Source organism: Phyllopteryx taeniolatus, chromosome 13, assembly GCF_024500385.1.
Source record: "Phyllopteryx taeniolatus isolate TA_2022b chromosome 13, UOR_Ptae_1.2, whole genome shotgun sequence".
NCBI lineage: Eukaryota > Metazoa > Chordata > Actinopteri > Syngnathiformes > Syngnathidae > Phyllopteryx > Phyllopteryx taeniolatus.
In genome coordinates, this window is record NC_084514.1 from 14,341,571 (window position 1) to 14,357,066 (window position 15,496).

At 42.5% G+C, this 15,496-nt stretch overlaps 1 long non-coding RNA gene across 1 annotated transcript; it reads left to right on the forward strand.

Moving 5' to 3' along the window:
- The first annotated feature begins 654 nt into the window (after nt 1-654).
- Nucleotides 655-1,704, forward strand: LOC133488028 (uncharacterized). Its single transcript, XR_009791532.1, has 4 exons — nt 655-801; nt 948-1,031; nt 1,143-1,222; nt 1,416-1,704. It is a non-coding gene; the product is annotated as an uncharacterized LOC133488028 (long non-coding RNA).
- The last annotated feature ends 13,792 nt before the right edge of the window (nt 1,705-15,496 follow it).

Genomic DNA, 15,496 nt, shown 5'->3' on the forward strand with positions numbered 1-15,496 from the left:
TGTTTAGCTGTGCAGTTTTCACACAAAAACACAGGATACCACTGTGTTCAGACGTTGAATTACAAGAAACAAAGTTATTATAGGTTCGAGGAACAATGTATATTTTTGCCTATATTTGAGTAATTGGGTGAACGTGTGCGCGAATAGTTGTTTGTTTCTACGTGCCCTGCGATTGGCTGGCGACCAGTTCAGGGTGTACCTGGCTTCTCGCCCGGAGACAGCTGGGATAGGCTCCAGCACGCCCGCGACCCGTGAGGATAAAGCGGTACAGAAAATGGAAGGCTGGATGGATAGCTTTATTTGGGGTGGCACGGCGGCTGACTGGTGAGCAGATCTTCCTCACTGTTCTGCGGTCCCGGGTTCAAAAACGAGCTGTGGCGACCCCTCTCCGCTGGAGGGCGGTGTTGCTTACGTCAACACAGCCTCGTTCATTGAGGCCTACTGTGCAGAGCTGTCAGATATATTTGGTATTCCTCCAAGTGGTATTATTAACACCAAAGTATGAAAACACAAGGCGGTTGCTTTAAGCAAATATGCCTTTCTCTTGTCCATTTTGGTAGTGGAGGGTGTCACAGCTGGAGTGGTAAACAATCATGTCTCACTTGCTGGGACTCGGTTGGTTTAGCAGTTATACAAACAAGGCAGGATGATTATTTTTTTTCCCCCCCCCCCAGTATGATTTACTAACATGCCACTGAGATCAGCAGCTAGCTGGTCTGTCTGAGTGCGGTGCTTTGCAGCCCACTTTGCCGTAAATCTGAGGAGCTCTCTGCAAACAGCCTCTTTATGACAGAGAACAAGGTGAGTTACTTTGCACTCTACAAGGCAGACAACACATCAAACAAACACGGCAGGCACTGAGTACACCCGCAGTGTACCATATAACTTTGTGTTATTCGAGCCATTGTCGACGCTGGTACAATATTACAGCATGCTATCAATTAAAGGTGCTGCGGTGCATACGTGCATGTGCTGTATGCAGTCGTGGGAAGTAACAAAGTACAAAAACATTGTTACTGCAATGTACTGCTGTAAGTAGATTTTTAAGGTATCTGTACTTTATTTGAATATATATATTTTTTTGATGACTTCCCTAGATTTGAAAACAGATATCTGTACTTTCTATTCCTTTGTCAACATAGGCTTGTTACTTTTTCGACCTCAGATGACGACTCCACATAAAAAAATGCTAATCGAGAGATGTAAAGTCATCAACTACAGTGTAAGTACTTTTCCACCTCTTATGTATGGCGTGGTGGCGTTCATACAATAGCAAGCTAATTGATGTCCGTTAAACACGACATCCCCGTACGCTCTTCTGACAATTTGATTCCACTTGTGGCACTTGTAGCATTGAGAAGCATTTACTGTTTATTCAGCACTTCACATGTAGGAAGGTGTCATCTTCTCCCCAGCTCAGAGCACCTTTCAGCACGTTTCCAGCTACCTCATCCCGCCCGCCATGGCAGTCTAACCTGATGAATCTACACACGCATCTCCCAGCTGCACAGCTCACAGGCTTCTTTCAGCAACTGAACCTGCCAACAGCTTGAGCGCTAATCTCCAGTGATTTCTCTCCGAGTCATTTTCTTTATTGCCTTTTGAATGTAAAAGTTGCTGACTGATACTTCTGTTCTTCCACTTTCCAAATCTCTTTACACACCTTTTCTCAAAATGAGTGGAAGAATAAAAGAAAAAAAATGAGTGGCTGGCAATGATTCAAGAGAATGCAGGTGGTGCTGAGAGCTGTATAGTAAATCCTTGCAAACACTGAGATAGAAGCATAAAACGTGTTCTATGCTGTAAAGACAAGTGCTGCAAATTCTGCAAGGAGGTCTCGCAGCCAGATGAACTACTGATATAATGCTTCTTCATATATTCCCTGGAATTCTCCATGACAACTAGCATATCCTCGCAGATGCGGCAGGAGCACTCCAGGCAACACACATGCTGCCTGAAGAAGGTCCAATACAAGAAATAGTTCCTGCTCAGATTCAATTGCCACTGTTTCAGAGCTAATGTGTCGATTGCGAATGTAGTTTTGCAGTGACGTAGAACTACACTTAATCATACTGAGAGCTGTTTCTCATATACGGTATTCAGTAATACGGTACAGAAAATTGTGACCACAACAACAAACATATTCATTCAATATATAAATTAATACATACAGCTCTACTGCATGTAAAAGTCCTAAAAGTGTTAGGTTAGTTTAATTGTCCTTTACAGATCAGTAATGTTGACATATTACAATAATTAGAGGTGAGTTTGCAGTTTTTTTTAAACGACTAGCAAGGTTTGAAGTTGCCTCTCTTGTGTCGGTATATCTTTAGCTGTTTTATATTTCAGAAGACCAAAGATGAAATCTTTTCTTTGATGATGATGACAACGATGGTAGGATCATCATTTTCCTCATATCCATGAACGGATGGTCCAAAGCTTCGAACGAACAAATAAGCATTCAAATAAGTAACGACATATACAATACATTAACGGCTCATTTTTTTCGGCGACAAAAACGGAAACAAAAGTAAATGTAACCACCAGATGTAAATGGTCGCAGTGCCTGAATTGATCGTTTAGATAACTATTGGCTGAAAACGTCCTGTGCTGAATGTCAGAGCGCTGTGAAAAGAAGCAACTGCCATAACTGCCTGTCTCGTGATGTGAGACGACTTTATTTATAAGCTCGATGCAAATGCTCATCAAGTCACTCAAAGTGTGACTAAAATATGACTTCCTTTTGTCCAACTCCCTGAGCTCTTTGTTTCGGCATGCAAATATCACTTGCACCTACGCTGAGTAACCTCTGAATGTCCTGATGGACGTCTTGGTGAAAATGTCCTGATTGTGTTGTTCTGCTTGGAGTCCTTCCAACGTGCCAAAGTGGGCCTGCTTTGCAGCCACGTGTGACCGGGCCACTTACTGGCTCACACTAATGACCCTAATTGGGAAAGTGGGCTCCGTTTCAGGGTCACTGACAGACTGACTGGCATGTGAGGAATGTGACTCGATGGCACCACCCGCCTATTGTGTGCAGCGGCCAATCCATTAGCTGCTCCCCGCATTGGACAACTTGACTCATTCTTATCTGTGCTGCTCTCAAAGAGGCAAATAAACTGAGTTGCTTGTGCGATTTCCTTAAGCAACAACGTGTACTGTACTTATTGGCCTGAAATCATTTGGTTGCTGCCATGGCTTGTAAAAAGGTAAATTGCGAAGCATTGTAAAATGATGAACTTTCACTTCAATAAATTGAATTCTAACAGGCATGTTTTCAATTACTAGAAGTGTGTGTGTGTTTGTGTGTCTGAATGTTTATGTCCTTCAAATCGCAAAGGAATCTTGCCCACAATAAACAGGCTTTTGTATGTTATCTGTACAACATCCATCCATCCATTTTCTGAGTCGCGGGCTTGCTGGAGCCTATCCCAGCCATCATCGGGCAGGAGGCGGGGCACACCCTGAACTGTTTGCCAGCCAATCGTAGGGCACATACAAACAAACAACCATTCACACCTACGGGCAATTTAGAGTCTCCAATTAATGCATGTTTTTGGGATGTGGGAGGAAACCGGAGTGCCCGGAGAAAACCCACGCAGGCACGGGGAGAACATGCAAACTCCACACAGGCGGGACCGTGGATTGAACCCCGCACCTCAGAACTTTGAGGCAGACGCTCTAACCAGTCGGCCACCGTGCCGCCTCGACTGATGCAATCTTTCTCAAAATGTAAGACAACGAGCTACATTAATTGTGACATCACTTCGTCACTTTGGGTCTCTGACTTACGACGTTTTCTCCCGAAATGGCGCAGCTCGTACGGTGACGAATTATTCCATTTCGTTCTTATTCCACAAATGCAATATTAATCAGAGTACTGTGTTTTCAGTAGTGCAAGCACATACAATGTAATCTTGCAAAAGAAAAAAAAATGTCGGTATAGTTCCCCTTAAGTGGTTCAAGAGTTGTGGTTTAACTGTAGTTATTTCATCCATCATCCATTCATTTTCTAAGGCTAGGCCTCATTAGGATTGCGGGCGAGCTGAAGCCTAGCCCAGGTGGCTGGGCTGAATTGGTCGCCGGCCAATCGCAGGGCACATATAGACAAGCATTCACGCTCACATTGACATCGAGGCCAGTGATTTCCAACCTTTATGTAGCCAAAGCACATCATTTACAAATGAAAAATCTCACGGCACACCAACAAACAAAAATGCCACAAAAAGTGGATACATTAATTATTGTATTCACTTCCTGCTATCTAACAGAATGGCATGTATTTGTTCTGTCTGTCACTATGCCTCACTGGCATAAATAGATGAACAAAGATACATTATTTCTTGTCAACAAATAATTGTTTGAGCAATTACGTAAAACTATATAATATCCCGCGGCACACCTGAAGAGCGCTCACGGCACACTAAAGTGGTTGAGAATCACTGATCTAGGCAATTTCGAGTCTTCACTTAGCCTACCATAAATGTTTTTGCAATGTGGGAGGAACTCAGAGTACCTGGAAAAACCTAGATAAGCTCCTCCCCCAGAGCGACACAAACTCTACACGGAAGAGCCTGAGAGCCGAAATTCAAACTTAAAAACCACTCATCAGTGCAGTTCCACTGAACATATTGTTTCATTGATCGTGTAATGAGTATTACTGTATTTAGAAAAGGAAACATCTTCATCTGTTGGAGTTGACGTCATTGAATTGAGCAGGTATAAACAAGCGAGCGTGTTTAAGTCTCATTACGAAAGAAAAAGCATTTTGTGGAAGTGGAGAATGTCAACTTGTACCGAAGAATAAATGTGGAGGTAATAACACGAATGAGCAAAACTCACTGAGATTTGACGGCTGAAGATTTGACTCGTGATGATTTTCCCGCTGTAGCTCGATGCTGCCGCTCGCTGAAAGAATTGGGCATGGGCCACAGGCTGTGAGGTATGTGTGTCAACACTGTTGGCCCGGAGGTGAACCCTTAGATACACCTTGTGTTGGAGGGAGAAGAAAGGCAGAGATGGGGAAAGCAGGTGTGGCCTGCCGAGTGACTCAGTCTGACTCTGCCGAGTGACAAATCAAATGGCAATTGACAAAGCACGCGCTGGCTCCAAATTCACTGGCTTCCTCCACCCACACACACGGGAACGCGCCAAACCACCCCAACATACACGCGCAGTATGTACATCTCAATGGGTGATTGCGCTCTGCATTAAACAGGTTAATCTCTGCAGGAAAAAAACAATACTATTTGAGTTTGACAAACATTCCTGATCACACATTCGAGAATCAATACTCAACGGGAAATAGCAACACATTTACACTTGTGTATGTTTTTGTGACTCGTTGCTATTATTAAGTTATTGTTGATCTAGGGTTGATCCAGTGCCCTGTATATGAACCAGCAGTTACAACACACCACAGCACAATCTGACCTCACACACACACACACGCGCACGCACACGCACGCACCTGTGGCACTGATTAATGCTCTCTGGTGTGTGTGCCCCAGGTCAGTCTTTATGTGCTGATCCTTGAAGGGAGTGGTCAAGTTGTCCAAGATGAATTGATGGGTTCTTCTATGCGGGAGAGAAAGAAAAAAAAAGTGATTGTGGCATAGTGAGTCTTGCACAACCACAAACAGAAACGACTTTCAGTTGTCAGTCCCAATTCCCGTTGACCTGGATAGTGTCGAACCGGAATCCATAATAGGTGTGTTTGCAAAGCAAAGATTCCCTAAGAATGATCTATTTGCACATTTCTTAGTTGTTCAAATAAATGCATTACATAAACATTTTTTGTTTGTAAACGCTGAGCAAATGTACTCAGAAGTGTGCTGAGGTGTCTCCATCCAGCAACAGATGGATTTCAACAAATTGCAGTTTTAGGATGTTATTTTTTTTTCAATTTAGTGTGAACTTTCATGCTATTTGTGAAAGTCGGGGGAAAGAAAACAAAAGAAGTTATCATCCGCTGTCCGATAAATTCGGATTAGGAAGTCATCAAGTGCCGTGTTTTTCCAAATCTGGATGATGAAATCAGTTCCACAACCTCTGCACGGCGAGGCTGCCAGATTGTCTGTACCGCATGCGTTAGCACGTTATTGTCTGAATCATGGTTTCCACTTGCGCCAGCAGCCCACTGTTCTGCAGCCTCACGCTGATAGCATTGCCCCAAATGTTGTCGATGAGAAATGCGCCTTCATGCTCAGTGTGTTGAACATCTTATGAACAGACTTGCAACCTGCCCGCCTGTCTGCTCCCATGTCTGCACTCCACCTCGGGAGACGGGGATTAGCAGCCTTGGAGGAGCGACTGTATGGATGGCGTATGAATAACTTGGAGCGAGGTGACAGACGGGACAGATCGCGTCTCATCATCAGTAAAGCCTCGGGGCTCCCATAGGGGACCGGGGCATCACGCAGAGAGCGACATAAAGGGCAGCCGCAGACGAAGGCCTGGTCAAGGCCTAAGCTATAGAAGCCCTGACATCTGGCTTGCTTCTATTTTTCACCGCCAGCCTGCTACCCCAGTCTGGCAGCTATATGCTTTTCATTATTGTGCCTTAATGCGCTCTTGAATCGTAGTCAAAATTTTGCCTTGATATGTCTTTTTATTGCCAATTTAAATGCATCGGAAATGGGATATCTGCCATATACGGTAGATGGTAGGCGCATACGGGATAGAATGCTTTGCTGTATCGTTATATTGGCCATTAAAGTACAAAATGTGCAATGTGTGTTGCATTTTGGCCTACAAAGTGTAAAGATGAAATGATGAAACAATGAAGGCAGGCTCAATCGCATCGAGGGGAAGATACACAGCAGGTGGTAGGAAAAGCTCCGACAGAACCCCTGATTTGTGCAGAATTGTGTTGCTTAAAGGATATGGCCACCAGATGCCCATTTGGATGAAAATCTAGCTTTGAGTCTAATCTGTCAAATTTGGAAGCCAAAAACGTGTCAGCTTCAGACGTCCAAACTTTGGTTGGAACACCAGCTCCAAATGTTTTGTCTATTTCTGAAAAGGAAAATTATTGAATGTACATTGCATTGTTGTGATTATAACTTTATTGTATTCCTCTCATTTGCAAATATTGCACAATCTATTTTTGATGTTTTTTTTAAAATGAATATCGGATTGCCTTTGTGCTGGCTGCACAAGACTTGAGCAGTCCTCAAAAAGAAGCCATAGATGGCAGTGTTTTGCCTTATTTTTAGCAGCCGACTCAGCCCACGATGTGGTCAAGCCAGATTTGAATAGTTTCACTCATTTTTTTACTGTCAATATGTTTTCTGGTTGAACTTAATTTTGTAATCTATTTTTAAATGATTGTAAAATACTGTACGGAACTGAGACATAGTGGGAATTTCCTGTACAAATATTTTAATCATGGAATTGTGTGTCATTTGCCTTATTCCATTGCTTTTTATTCCATGCCCTTTTCCTAATTAAGTCAATCATTTCATAAAGTCAACTTGGAATGTGAATTTCTGTTAGATATTTTTCATGTCAGTGATGTACTAGAGTGGGAAATGTACATTATGTACATATTTTCTTAATCTAGAAATTAGTTTTGTATTGTATGGGTATGACAGTAAATTGACTGTCTGTTGTACTAGAGCGGCTCCAACTACCGGAGACAAATTCCTTGTGTGTTTTGGACATACTTGGCAAATAAAGATGATTCTGATTCTGATTCTGATTATGAGCTCTCAAAGTGTCAAATTGTCTGTTGCCAAATTTGAAATAAAAGACAAACATTTTGTATTTTTCCCAAGCATTACCTTTGATGTTTAGAATTAATACTTCTGTTGTTGTTTTTTTTATTTTAAATTTTTTTTTGGGGGGGGGGGGGGGGGGGTAGAACACACCTGGATATGTTTATTGGGTAGATTACAAAAGGGATTTTACTCAAACAATAAGTAGTTTAGTGGGAGCACATTTCCTTGGTCTTGTGCTGTGACTGGGCCAAGGTCGCTCTTACATTTGACTGAAATCATAAATTGACACTTGAGATAAACAGAACGTTTACCCAGCCCATGTGAGCTGAGGCCGATATGTAAATGCAGCCTTATTCTTTCATCAAATTTGCATTAACCCTCTTAACCAAACATTACAGGGCTCCAATTCAAACAGCACTAATGATGCCTGGCCCTTTTATGACCGATTGCCGTATCTGCAAAAAGAAAGGAAAAAGGAGGGGCAAGAGCAATTTAGCCTGGAATAAAAAGAGCCAAAGCATAGCGGCTATGGTGTTAGTGGCTGGCAATAATTGGATCGACTTTGCAAAGAAATGGATGTGTTTTGATGCTCTAGTGGCTGACTGGCAATGGCAGATTTATCATTCCCCTTTGATCTGCTGCTGCCAGACCTTTCCACAGCCTTCATTCCCGGGCCGACTAATCAAACAACTTTTTAATAAGACTATGCTGCATCTCAGCAGCCGCGCAGAGCGGCACGGGGAGAAACATCTTGCGATGAATATCAATTACCATTGTGACAAGCCGCTTTTCTCAAATGAGGACTTCAGCTGGACATCAAGAAGCATCGAAGAAGAAACAGCGGCTACTAAGTGGCACTCAGCAGGAAAAGATGAAAAAAATATCAGTGCTTGACTTTGCAGCTTTTTGTCTTCCACTTTTGACTGCAATAATTGTTGCTTACATTTCTATTCCCAATATGTATGATGTACGCACAGGAGAACGAGTTTTGGGGGCAAACGCATCGCAAACGAATCGCATAATGAGAGCACAGAGCTCCTCCATGACCAAGCTGTTGTCAAAAATGACATTGGCATCTTGATCTGCAACTTAAATATAATACTTTATTCCTTTCTGCACACTCCACTCCTTTACAGTTTGCTGGAAATTGATTAGAGTACATGGTGAATCAAACCAAAACTTAAATAGGCTCCAGAGAACTGTAGTGACTCTGATGTTCTTTTGTAAATTCCAATTGGTCTTCCAATATCAATATTACAAATGGTAGAAGCGACAAAAATATTGTGTTTCAGTCGCAAACTTCACCAATGAAATAACATAGTAGATGCAGCGATGTAAATTAACAGGACGATTCCAATTCGTTTTCCTGGTTTTATTACATGTCCATGGCCACTTGTTGCCAGGTAATGTTCATAGATCTCAATGATAACCATAAAAATGGAATTTATGCCTACAAGACTGACAGCTGACAGCAGAGCTGACAGAAACAGAAAATGACTGTAAGCGAACACATCATACTGACATATACGCTTCATTTATTTGAATGTATGTAGACATGCATTTTGCAATTGAATCACTACTGTGTAGTAAGTATAAAGATCTGTCTGTATTGGACACAAGATAAACAGCGCTTGCTGTTGGATCTGCTGGGTCACAGCCTGGCACCATGTCACACACAACAAACACACAAAAGCCTATCTCTAAAGTCTTACATTTACAACCACAATTGCAATGAAGTTGAGACGTTGTGTTAAACAGAAATAAAAACAGAATACAGTTACAGTCATTAACTTTCTGTTGTCTTTTTCATTTATTTAGGATATTTCAAAGCTTTTGACATTCAAATTAACATGGTAATAAATACTCGTGACAAGTGAAACTTTCTTGCATTGGAAAGGGTGTACTTGCATCGCTATGATATTACAACTCCAATTCCAATGAAGTCGGGACATTGTGTTATACATAAATAAACACAGAATACGTTGATTTGCAAATCATGTTCAACCTATATTTAATTGAAAACACTACAAAGAGAAGATATTTAATGTTCAAACTGATAAACCTTATTGTTTTTAGCAAATAATCATGAACTTGGAATTTTATGGCTGCAACACGTTCCAAAAAAGACTGAGAAAGTTGAGGACTGCTCATCAAACACCTGTTTGGAACCTCGCACAGGTGAACGGGCTAATTGGGAACAGGTGGGTGCCATGATTGGGTAGAAAAGGAGCTTCCCGGAATGGCTCAGTCATTCACAAGCAAAGATGGGGCGAGGGTCACCTCTTTGTGAACAAGTGCGGGAGAAAATAGTCGAACAGTTTACGGACAATGTTCCTCAACGGACAACTGCAAGGAATTTAGGGATTTCATCATCTACGGTCCATAATATCATCAAAAGGTTGGGAGAATCTGGAGAAATCACTGCATCTAAGCGGCAAGGTCGAAAACCAACATTGAATGCCCGTGACCTTCGATCCCTCAGGCGGCACTGCATCAAAAACCGACATCAATGTGTAAAGGATATCACCACGTGGGCTCAGGAACACTTCAGAAAACCAATGGCAGTAAATGCAGTTCGGCGCTACACCCGTGGACAGATGACCTTTACAGTGGCAAGGTTCAAGGTGCAAACCCGCTCTGTTTTCGTTGCTTGTCGCAGGATAAAATGGATGCGTTGCGGCCCAGCCACAGTGAGGTTAACAAGGCCGAAACAAAACGAGTGACAGCATACAACAAAGGGCAGTGTGAGCAGGCGAGGCCGCAGGATCTCCCTGTTGGTCGCCTACCACCAAAGGAAGCCGAAGAGAGGACCTAGATTGGAGCCCTTGCTAGGAAACTGAGGGTCTCACGTTTGGAATGCGTCTGTGATATCCCACACCGGCAGTCCTCTGACCATAGGTCTCACAATTTGTCTGTTTCTGCAGGGTGCCTCAATTATGTATTTCCTTTTCGACGGAATCAAAAAAGAAGGAAAAGACGAGCCTTCATGCCCTTGGGAGAGGACAACAAAGTGACATTTGGAGTGTGCCTGTCAAATTGCTATCTAATTGTTGCAGGGCTGCAGGGAGAGCCCATATCTGCTTTTCTCCCGTCGCCGGCTGCTGGCCCTGCCGCTCACAAAGCCCGGGGATGCCACACACATTCTGTTTGTTCTACATGAGCAAACAGATTGTAAACTGGCTGATAATTTTTGTACTGACAATGTCATTTAAGGCTGTCAGCCTTTTGTCTGCTCTGTTTGCTTTATTCAAATATGAAGCGAGTGGACCTCCCGTCCGTCCCGCACTTCTGCATTAAAATCACATCAATTCACTTCCATTTTGTCTTATCTGAAATTCATTGGAGGCAATCACTTGGTTGAATGCCCGACTGTTGCCATGGAGACCAAGGGTCCCGTGTGGACTTCAGAAGGATTAGGAACTTGTAAGATTTAAGTCGTGGAGTACACAGTTGCTTTGTTGTGGCGCCCTTTGATTTTGATGGGGAGGAATTTGCCTTTTCTAACTTTAGACTGAGGTGAAATGAATCTGGGCGTATATTATAACCTTCAAGTTAGGTTGATAATCTATTTGCACCCTTTCACATATGCACATGCACAGCTTCATTTACTCATTGCTATGATAAGTGGCATGCAGTGTACTGGCGGAGGAATATTTACTCCCAACCTGCCGAAATGCTCGCCTCCCAGGATGTCCCACTTTGCTTCTGAGGCATCCCCCCCCCCCCTCTTTGTTCGCCAAGGTCAGGGCACAAAGTGCAGAGTTATTCACATCCAACTGTCTGTCTGGAAGCGGCTGCAGATGTTACCGTTTTTGTGTTGGTTTTTGTCTCCTCATTCCGTCCATTCTCTCCCTTGCGTCTTGTCACTGCTCGCTGCCAGGCCGCTTGGCGTGTGACTTTTTAAAAAGCGGAAAAAACGTGGCCTGTGAAAGAAGTTGAGGCCTTGGCTTCTGTGACTTATTTATGTTCATTGCCTTCACAGCCAAAAGTACAAAGTAAACAGTCTGAAGGTAATGGATTCATTTTTAGTTGTGCCAGGCAGTTTGCGGACAACGGAGGGCCGCTTCTTTTTGTCCTCTTTACCATCCGCGCTAACATCTATTAAGCTACCCTTTATTGTCGGCAATGACAGGCGGTTTTCAGCACGTAATGCGTTCCGAATATTTTCTCCACATTCTTACAAAAGTGAAGAACAAAGGGAATCTTTTGAATAGTTTGTCGATTTAAAGTAACAAGGGGAAAGTCTAGATCAAAACACTGAATAAACGTCTTAAAATATGCTGTAGATGTATGGACTCATTTGCATCTCATTTCCTGATTGAATTGCACCGCACGCACACACACACACACGCACACACTGGCTGATTTGCTGAGGCAGCTGACGTATAGCCAAGATGTCTGGTTATTACATATAGGCCCCATAAGGTTGATTTAGACCGTCAGCTCACATTTCCTTTTAAGGTGCAATATCTTCATTCAATCTTGGTCAACTCTCCATTCGGTGAAATTTGAGGGGTAAACAAAAGTTCTCTCTGCTGGCACGCTGTCACCTGGAGCATCTAAACAATCAATGCACATTTGCAACTTGCTATTTACTCCATGTTGACATCAATGGCAGCCCTTTAAATTAAGGTCATTTGGTCAGATATTGCATGACATTACACTTGGCATTTTAGGAGGATAACTACAACTGAATATAAAGTAAAGGCATTTCCCTTTTGTGGGTTGTGTGAAATAGCCGACTGAGGAGAGAGCGCCATTAAATTATTCCTTTGGAAATTTTGTATTACTAATGGACAATGAATTTTCTGCAGCTGGCGAAGTAATATGGTGCAGTGCCAATATAAAGCTTTGTAAATACTCTATATTGCTGTTTCTTTAGCTGTACATTTCCCGCTTCCAATTTGTTTTGTCGTCAACCTGCCGTTTCTCTGCCGAAATCCCACAAAGACACAGCACTGGAAAAGGCTTTCACGTAATCCTGCCGCTGCCTGTCGAGACTCTATTTCATCTATAGAACTAGGATTATATCACAAAGACCAGACCCTGTTTGAAAAAAGAAGAAAAAAACAAAAAAAACACCTGATGATAGCAAATTAGACTTTTTCTGTTGAGCGAAAAGAAAAAGCCTCGGCGACTAAGTTGGTGGTCTGTTATTATTCATATTAATGAATTCACTTGAAGCTGAAAATGGGAATACAATTGGGATATGAAGTCAAATGTGCTTCTTTTTTTTTCGGGGAAGCTTGTTCACCGAGTTGACGTGTTACACTTTGGTCAAGGACGCATCTCAATGGTGCGTTGACACTCTTTATTGTGCCAAGAGGCAATGAGAAATCAATGGCACTGACCTGTCCAATGCAGTGTACCAGAAATAAGCTGACTGAGGTCACTGTCAGGAAAGATCTGGCTCAGCAGAGTACACAGAAAACTTTGAAAGGTCCTCAGGGACATTTCCAATTAAATGAGGCGATATTTCACATCGATACTGCACTACGAACGCAGCGTCCGTTTTTTCGACACAGCAAACACGCGAGAGAACGTGTAGGGAAAAAGTTCTTGGCGAGAGCTGAGTGTGCACAAGTAGATGGCGATACAGATCCGACGTATGGACTTTATCTGCTCCGTCTTGTAGCCCGGCGGGGCCTCACTGGCGCCGAGCTGCTGCACAGTTGGCTGGGCTATTGATCTCATTGTTGCTAAAGACACTTCATGTACCCTGAAAGACTGCCGCATAAAGCGGTGACATTGATAGGGCCGCACTGAGGTGGGCCTTTTTTGTCCCTGCCTGTGTGTGGGACTTGGACTTAGGATGGGGGGGTGGGGTCTGAGCCTCGAGCTGACCCGTACGGGACAGCGTGTGCACTTCGGATTGTGGCGACGCTCAAATGTCAGGCTGCCGTAACCATTTTTTTTGTTTGTTTTGTTTTGTTTTGTTTTGTTTTTTCTCTTTTTTGACTGATTTAAAAGTCATCACACTGGCATGATGACTCATCCAGCCAAACCACAATTGGCTCTTTATGGGCATGCCAACTTCAAAATACCATCTTGCATTTTTATAATATATATGTATTCTATGACACTGAGGCTTTGGTAGCACTTAGTAGTTCTGTTCATTTTTTAAGGGCGTTACTGCAGTGACATCTCTATCGTCAAACATCCCCAGGGTCATGATTCAGAAGCATCATTTGCTTAAAAAAAAAATAATAATAATATTCCTCAAAGTGGTGCAAAACTTCCCATTTCAAAGCCTTGTCATGCATGACGTCACACAAGATGTTAGCATACCGCGAGTTCAGAGAATCAAGGGATTGACTCTGGCCATGTGCATTACTTTTTCATTTTCGTTGTGATTTTTTTTGTTTTCGTTTGTTTTTTGTTTTGGGTTTTTTTTTTGTGATCCTTAAGAAGGACCTCGGTCACACGAGACGTCAGCGTATCTTACAGAACCTCAGTTCAGAGCTTCAAAGGATTAAGTATGTGCATTTTTGGCTTTTATTTAACATGTTTTGGGGCTTCTTTGCAACACTTATTACGAGACGGGCCTGCTTCAACCAGGGGAAGGAAAAAATAAAAAGTGTGAAGGCAATAAGAAAAAAAATACCAGACATAAGCAAACTCACCTTCGAAGCAAAATGTAACCAAGTACAACGTCATTTGCTATCAAAGTAAGCTATAGTGTCTTGTTTTAGATGTTATTGTGGTCGACTACTTTTTACACTTGTAATAAAAGTAAGCATGTTGAAAGGAGAGATGCATGAGGTGATTGCAATACCACACTGTTGTTTTAACACCGGTCATATTATTTTTCACTTGGATGACTTAATAAGGTTCAAATAAAGTTTCTATTTCCATTATTTCCTACGGGAAAATGACCGCAGTGGTATTTGCTTCGTATTAAATGAATATTGCACTTTACAGTATGGTTCCCCCTTGTAATTGGTAGGCTAAGGATTATACACTGATGGTAATAACTATGAAGTGAGGCAGTACCTTGAACTTCCCAAATGCTGAGCCCACACTTCCAAAATGGATTTATATTATATTAATGTTTATAAACAACCTTTAAAGCCTTTATATTGATAGCCCTATTTTTTAGTCGAACCAATGCTATTTCTCTCTCTCTCACACACACACACGCATACACACACACGCATATGCGCACACACGCGCACACAAACACACACACAGCACCTTACTGATGTTGTGCCAAATTCAACAGTGCAAATCTGGTACGTTTAGTCACAAATAAAGGGTTAAACCTTTCTTTGTACGCTGCCTGAAAGGGAAATTCAAGTTGCAAAGCGATAGCTGTCGACACGGCCGCCTTTCGTCGTCTCACACACGTTTCTTACATGTAGCCACATGAGGTGCCTACCTGCACATCTGGCCTTTATTTTGGTAGCTAAGGAGCATCTAAACAGTGCTCAATCCAAAAACGGCCTTGTTGTTTTAGTTACAGGTGGAAAGGATGTTGCTCGCCACACAAAGGATTTTTTTTTTCATGTCCCACTTGTGATTTCTGCTCACCTTGCTTTCCATGTATAAAATACCGCTGTCATTAGTGGGTACTGGCTATTATTGTTTTTTTGTTTTGTTTTGTTTTTTATAAAAGGAGTCCATTTTGATAGGATTAGCCCCTCCCAGGAGCCTTGTTGCGGCAGACTTTTCTATCTACTGATTTAGCCAAATGTAGGAGGTGTATTGTGCTGCTTTCAAAGAGCCACGGCCACCCACATTTCTGGAGTTGCAGGGGATAACCGTGCAGACAAGGC